Source organism: Mus musculus, chromosome 18, assembly GCF_000001635.26.
Source record: "Mus musculus strain C57BL/6J chromosome 18, GRCm38.p6 C57BL/6J".
NCBI classification, from domain to species: domain Eukaryota; kingdom Metazoa; phylum Chordata; class Mammalia; order Rodentia; family Muridae; genus Mus; species Mus musculus.
In genome coordinates this window covers 16,064,452-16,072,500 of record NC_000084.6, presented here as the reverse complement: position 1 = coordinate 16,072,500, position 8,049 = coordinate 16,064,452, and the positions used below count along the sequence as shown (strand labels likewise).

Sequence of the window (8,049 nt, the reverse complement as noted above, 5' to 3'; positions counted from 1 at the left end):
TAGTGAGAAATTGCATAGAAGATAAAGATGTGACGTAGAACTCCAGAGAGGTAATGAGGTGCTGAATCAGGTGAGAGAGGAGCGCTCTCAGTTGGTTTGGGAGAGAGGGTCTGTTTGTGTTTCCTCAGGATCACCTACAACAGCTGTGGGTCCCAGAACGGCTGACCAGAGCAATTCAAAACAAGAGGAGCTATGAGGACGTGGATGTTCCTGTGGCTGGGGGTGCTCCCGCTAGTGAGAACTGAAGAGCTATGTTGCGGAATTATGTCTGTGTTCCTGAAACCCATGTCATTGACGCATTCAAGTATTTCCTCAATTCTTTACATCTAATGCTTCACTACAATTGCCTTTTTTCTATGCTGCTTCAGCTAAAGGGATTGTTGTGTTTTCAGATGATTCAAAATATTTCACAGATGAGTGATTGTGTTCAGCTGTATCTACTAAAGCTAATGCTACCTGGATTCGAGGGGTGTGGCCTGCCAGTATATCCAAGGGCAATGCCACTATACCCTCCCAACCTAGATGGGGCCCCCTTTCCTTTTTGTAGGAGTGTTCCTGATTCCCTTCCACCTTGGGCAGTACCCCTTATATGTATCGTTGTTATGTGGGGTGAATGGTAGTTGCACTGATCTTTCCCCCTTAAGCCAGGTGACAGGAGGGGCCTGAGATAATGCAAATTTCATTGGAATGGTTCTAATGTGTTTGAAACTTCTGTATTTCAATTTGCTAGAGGAAGGAATGTTTCTTTTTAGGCTACGCCTGTTTGTATGTGACCTCCTTTTGTGTTTATTGTTTATAAGATCCCTTGCCTCAAGGCTGATGAGAGCCTGGGATGTATGCTTGTAATAGTGTGTGTGTTGTGTGTTTGGCGCATGTGTCAGGTGCAGCGTGTGCAGGCCCGCACTTTCGCCATGGTAGCGCAGGCTTTTGCCGCAGTGGAGGCGGGACAATCTCCTCAGATTCGGTTTGCTGCTCTAAAGAAATAATGCTGCGTTATGCCATGGGTTGCGAGGCTAAGCACTGCACAGAGGATAGCTTGCTGTTGGCATCCTGTGGAAGGCATGTCTGATTGCATGAAGGTTCAGTGTCCTAGTTCCCTTCCCCCAGGAAAAACAACACGGGAGCTGGCCAAGACCTCTCTGGGTGATGAGCCCAAGGGATGGTTTTGTGTAGGGCCCCTATGCTTGCACACTGGGGATCAGACCTCTACCTTCACCCATGAGGCTTGCTTGCAGCAATCAGGATCTGGCCATAGATTAATCAGCATCCTGGCCTTCTGATGCACCTGCCGCATGCAAACAGGACAATCTCCCCAAGTGTGGCTTGGCATGATAGAGAAGTAGTCAGTGACAGATAAGACTCCCTGGGCATGTCACCAACCTAAGACAGGGATCAAACCAATGCTGTTTGTCTCCCAAGGACGGGTAAGGGGCATTGCTGCAGGGGGCAATCTAAGACAGACATTCTCTCTGCCAAAAAAGAAAAAAAGGGGGAGATGTGAGGAGCGGGTGTGGCAGCAGTTCCAAGAAGGCTCCAGGGACTGCAGCTAAGTCTTATGACTTGCACCTGACTTCCTCATACACCTGAAAATAAGCCACAACCATCGTGAGAACTGCGCAGGTGCACCAGGATACTGGCAAATCCATATTTGGTAGAGACATTCCCCTGCTGCCCTGACTAGCTGAAGCTGCGTGCCTGGTGAGGTGACGTGGCCTGCTGTGAGTGGACGAGGGCTGAGAGTATATAAGAGTGAGAGGCCCGGGTTAGAGAGAGATAAAGTTGAGAGAGAAAAAGTTGAAGCGAGAGAGATGAAGACGGAAGTTTGCTGAATAAACTGTTGTTAGAAGGACTGGTGGCCGTGTTGTTCTTGCTGGTCGAGAGCGGACGCGACACTAGTAAGTGTCTTTTGTTACATAATTTTAAAATTTACTAAGCATATATTTAGGAATGAAATTTCTAGCTCTGCAGTAAGCTCTTGCTGTGGTTTAGCAAGTACCTTTTTAGATAACAGGCTTGAGAAATTTCTCATCCTTTCAGGTGTCACTTAGAAATTAAACTAGTGAACGTCCAATGTGAGAATCATTGAACATGATTTCTTATTTTAGCTTTTATTAGCTTATGAAGAATTAGAATTATGACATTTTTCTGAAGAAAATTGCATTTTTATTGTTTTTTTCCCACCCTACCTCCTTCCCTTGTTCTTTTCAGCAGCAGCAGCCGCCTCTGCTCCACTCTTCGTCTTGCTCACACTCCATGCTGCCAAATGGAAACTAAGGTGTTCAGGGAATGGGGCATACTTCCACAAATTCCATTTTAAAATGGATTGATCAAGAAGTCCTTCCTCGGGTTAACCCTTACATGGTGAGTGGCATGCTGTGAGCTAATGTACTTTTTTTTCTTGCCCTGCTTCCTTGTTTCTTTGTAAGCTACTTTATGAAGACTACTCTTTTCTCAATTGTGCATATGACCTAAAAATAAAAGATACTTTCCTGAGAGTTTTGTTTTATAAAACTAATGAATTTCCCTGAACCACTTAAAATTTAAACTTAGTACCCACGGCACATGTTATTGAGACTCCTTACAGTGGATCTTCATAGACTTACACTTGTACTAAAAACTACTGACCCTTTGTTGTTAGTACATTAAAAATTAGTATTCATATGCAAATGAAGCTTAATTATGATACTGTAGTGGCATATGGGTGAATGCTTAATTATTAGCTGATTGATATTTATTTTTAAATGTGATTAATTTACCAATAAGCATTAGTTATTATTTATTCCAAACTGTTGGGTCTAGGAAATATTAAGATATATTTTTTACAACAAAATTCTAGTGTGCAGTATTTTGTGTTCTGCAAATCCTTACCTTTGTGGTAGTCAGTGGGCACCTTGTATTTCAGTGATAATCGGCAGCTCCCTGTAGCTTGCACAGCAGCGTATGCCTAATCAAGGCCAATCACAGGTAAGACTATTTGGCTATAATTAGACCAGATCTCTCTTCTGTGATTCATTATTCTACTTTGCATTTAGAACTGACAAACTTATCCTGAGTTCTTCCATAAGCGGTGGCAGAGTTGTGAAGCAAATGAAAACTGTTAGCAACGACAATAACCAGCCAGGAAAGAGAAAAGAATGGTGTCTGGTGTTCCTCCATTCCCAAACTGTAAATTGCAAAGCAGATGAAGGCAGCCAAGCCTGGCTGCCTGCACTGTTAACAATAACCTTTATCCTCTCTGCTCCCAAAGGAGAGCTGCCTGACAATTAAACCTTGTGAACATTGTTGGACTTTCTTACAAAAATGTTTTCAGTCCTAGTTTTTCTTTTAGTTTCAAAGGATGCAATATTGTATTCATGAAAAATCATGTGTTTGGATTTAGCTGGCCAGTCTCCCGTCACTTTTCACGTATGAAGTATATCAATTTCTTAACTCACAATGGAACTGAAACAAATATGTATCTATGCTCATTGTCAATTCAACATGGGAAAGCAATTGTAGTAGAAAGAAAAGGGGGTATCAGATTGTTTGCTGAAATCAGCTTTTACTACATATCAATTACAGTCTCAAATAATGAAATACCGTAGGTGCTGAACAGCCATGGTTTCAACTACACAGATAAATGAAGGATCAGCATCTACATTGGCACTCTATTAGAGCCAAAAACATCCTTCTTCACCTGTCATAGGAATTCAGAAGGCTAGAATATTCTCCAAGCAAACTGTGATGTGTCGTATCTTTGGCTGAATGTCTAATACTCTTCATTTTTACAAAATCCTGTTGATGCACTATTACCAGATAGGGGACCACACCCTGAATAGCAAGGGTATAAAGGTGTGTTCAGTTTGCTGTTCTGCTCAGAAGTTTCTAGCAGCCACATTATTAAACTGAAAAATTAAAGTAATTTTAATATATTTTCTTTAAAACCATATATCTAAAATATTATATAAATGTGAAATACACATAAAATATATGTGTAGAAGTTTGTACTTTTTATGCTGTGCCTTCAAAACCTAGTGTGTATATAATACTTAAAACTCACCTTAATTTGAACTTGAAGGTCTCAGTATATCTCTAAGCTGATTGCCTTTTGGTGATATGCATCAAGTAGGTGGTTTTTACTCTGAACTTCAAGATAACCTGTGACTCCTGATACAGTTATCCATTTGCTACTTATGCCAGTGAGTTCTGTAAAGTACACCAACATGTATTTACATAATGAAAATTTATGCATAGCTAATTCTTCCAAGTTGACTGTGAAAAGCTATTTAACAGGTATGAAAAGTAAAAATAACTGATTACTAGTATTATTAGATTACTAGACATTACTATGTTGGAGAAATTAAATACTTAGATTACTAAATGTTGTGAAGCCCACATAGGAATCAGATCAGATATACTCTTATAGGGAGCAGTAGGCAGGTGGATGGAAAAATGGTCTAAAAATTGGAGAAGAAAGACACTGAGATTTCCCAGTGGAGTGATGGAAGGTAGACTGGGCTGGGGAGCTTCTCAGGATTGTTACATATTTGGGAATGGAAAACAGTCATCTTGGGCTGTGTAACATCACTGAGACCTCAATTAAAATGAATTATTTGATTCTGACCTTGAGAGAGAGACACGGTAGTGCATACCTTTGAAGTTCACATGTAAATCAGTATGTCTAAACTCAGTGACTAGAATCAGATTTACACTTTGTCATCTGGCATTTGTAAACCAGTCTTTTGACTCCTTTCTCCTTAGCCCCAGCAAAGTATAGGACCAGTTTGACTCACTGTGTGTCACTGTTTTGTAGTGTGCCTATAGAATTGAAAGTCATTGATTTACAATAATTCAAATGGCGTTTTATTTATTATTGATAAATGAGTAATCTTTAGACATAAAAATAAACTCCAATGTTAGAGAATTCCATTTGGTTTATCTTCCATAATTTATTCATATTCCCTTAATATATGGGTGGGCTTGTTCATATAGGATAACTAGAGCAGTGTTTACCACTCTGAAGGTTGTTTTTTCATTAGAAATAATTTTAAGACTGCATTATGTTAAGTTGCTTCTAGTTTTTGTCTCCTTTAAGGGAATGTTTCACATTCTATATATGTCTGTGCTTATATCATGGTAAGGCTATGATACTTGCATTTACCATAACACAATTTAATTAACTACAGAATTTAATACATACATTTTAATCTATGTCCATACCAAATTTTATTTGGTATACACATTCATAAATAGTCTTCTCCCCTTTATTAAATTCACTCTGAAGTTACTCATATTTTCCAGAATTCATGAATCATTAACTATGTAAACATGTAACTCGGGACCAGGAAATAAAATTCAATATATGACCTCCCTAAAATTGATATTCTATTCATTTATGACATCAGACAAATTGAACATCTTTTGTCTGTTTTTTTCCTCGTGTACCATTAAGAAATAATTCTAAAAGTTGCTAAATATATTCTAAGTTTACTGTCAAAATCCACCAGACCATCAAGGTATACAGTTTCATACACTAAATGACTAAGCTGGATTTGGGGATCTTGGTTTAGTGCTTATTTTTACTGAGAATGATTTATAGAAAAGAAGAAAAAAACAAAATCAGAAACTAAATGAACTGTGGAGTGTCCCTGCTGACCATGTCCCTGCTAGCAAAGATGCTGTCCTTGGCATGACAGCTCCACTTTTTTTTTTGTCAAAACCAATTTTTTATTAGCTATTGTCTTCATTTGCATTTCAAATGCTATCCCAAAAGTCCTCTATATCTACCCTGCCCTGCTCCCCAACCCACCCACTCCCAATTCCTGGCCCTGGCATTCCCCTGTACTGGGGCATATAATCTTCACAAGACCAAAGGCCTCTCCTCCCAGTGATGGCCGACTAGGCCATCTTCTGCTACATATGAAGTTAGAGACAGGAGCTCTGGGGGTATTTGTTAGTTCATATTGTTGTTCCTCCTATAGGGTTGCAGACACCTTCTGCTCCTTTGATACTTTCTCTAGCTCCTCCACTGGGGACCCTGTGTTCCATCCAATAGATGACTGTGGGCATCCACTTCTGTATTTGCCAGGCACTGGCATAGCCTCACATGAGACAGCTATATCAGGGTCCTGTCAACAAAATCTTTTTGGCATATGCAATAGTGTCTGGGTTTGGGGGTTGTTTATGGGATGGATCCCCAGGTGAGGGAGTCACTAGATGGTCGGTCCTTCCATCTCAGCTCAAAAATTTGCTTTTGTGACTCCTTCCATGGGTATTGTGTTCACCATTCTAAGGAGGAACGAAGTATCCACATGCTGGTCTTCCTTCTTGAGTTTCATGTGTTTGCAAATTGTATTTTGGATACTCTGAGTTTCTGGGCTAATATCTGTTTATCAGTGAGTGCATATCATGTGTGTTCTTTTGTGATTAGGTTACCCCACTCAGGATGATATCCTCCAGATCAATCCATTTACCTAATAATTTTATAAATTCATTGTTTTTAATAGCTGATTAGTATTCTATTGTGTAAATATACCACATTTTCTGTATCCATTCCTCTGTTGAAGGACATCTGCGTTGTTTCCAGCTTCTGGCTATTATAAATAAGGCTGCTATGAACATAGTGGAGCATGTGTCCTTGTTACAAGTTGGAACATCTTCTGGGTATATGCCCTGAAGAGGTATTGTTGGATCTTCTGGTCGTACTATGTCCAATTTTCTGAGGAACTGCCAGACTGATTTCCAGAGTGGTTGTACAAGTTTGTAATCCCACCAGCAATGGAGGAGTGTTCCCCTTTCTTCATATCCTCACCAGCATCTGCTGTCACCTGAATTTTTGATCTTAGCCATTCTGACTGGTGTGAGGTAGAATCTCAAGTTTGTTTTGATTGGAATTTCCCTGATGATTAAGGATGTTGAACTTTTTATCAGGTGCTTCTCAGCCATTCAGTATTCCTCAGTTGAGAACTCTTTGTTTAGCTCTGTATCTCACATTTTAATGGGGTTATTTGATTTTCTGGAGTCCAGCTTCTTGAGTTCTTTGCATATATTGGATATCTTCAAGTCTTTCCACCCCTTTCTTCTCTATAAGTGTTAGTATCTCTGGTTTGACATAGAGTTCCTTGATTCACTTAGACTTGAGCTTTTACAAAGAGATAAAAATGTATCAATTCACATTCTTCTACATGATAACTGCCAGTTGAGCCAGCACCATTTGTTGAAAATGCTGTCTTTTTTCCACTGCATGGTTTTAGCTACCTGGTCAAAAATCAAGTGACCATAGATGTGTGGGTTCATTTCTTCAATTCTATTCCATTGATCTACTTGTCTGTCACTGTACCAGTACCATGTATTTTTTGTTTTGTTTTGTTTTGTTTTTTATTACAATTGCTCTGTAGTACCGCTTAATGTCAGGCATGGTGATTCCATCAGAAGTTGTTTTTTTTTTTTATTATTACAGATGAATTTGCAAATTTACCTTTCTAACTCTGTGAAGAACTGAGTTGAAATTTTGATGAGAATTGCATTGAATCTGTAGATTGCTTTCTGCAAGATAGAGATTTTTACTGTAATGATTCTGCCAATCCATGAGTATAGGAGATCTTTCCATCTTCTGAGATCTTTGATTTCTTTCTTCAGAGACTTGAAGTTCTTATCATAGAGATCTTTCACTTCCTTAGTTAGAGTCACACCAAGGTATTTTATATTATTTGTGACTATTGTGAAGGATGTTGCTTCCCTAATTTCTTTCTCAGCCTGTTTATCCTTTGTGTGGAGAAAGGCCACTGATTTGTTTGACCTAATTTTATATCTAGCTACTGCACTTAAGCTGTTTATCAGGTTTAGGGGTTCTCTGGTGAAAATTTTAGGGTCATTTGTATCCCCTTGATCTCCTTTTTTTTTTTTTTTTCTAATTGCTCTGGCTAGGACTTCAAGTAGTATATTAAATAGGTAGGGAGAAAGTGACAGCTCCACTTTTAAAGGGAAGATGGTTTAGTAGACTCTAGTCAACAACTGGATCACACATTTTTCTGCTGAGGGATATCATATAAACTTCTTTTGCTGTGTGTG

The 8,049-nt window shown here is 39.2% G+C and overlaps 1 long non-coding RNA gene across 5 annotated transcripts in view; it reads left to right on the top strand.

Moving 5' to 3' along the window:
* The window catches only part of Gm30620, a 71,807-nt gene that overhangs the window by 42,924 nt on the left and 20,834 nt on the right, over nucleotides 1-8,049 (top strand). For 4 of the 5 annotated variants that reach the window (XR_386087.2, XR_001782523.1, XR_386084.2 and 1 more), the window contains one exon: nucleotides 2,209-2,361. This is a non-coding gene — a long non-coding RNA (predicted gene, 30620). The remainder of the gene's footprint in view (nucleotides 1-2,208; nucleotides 2,362-8,049) is intronic. The other variant, XR_386086.2, reaches the window with a different exon arrangement.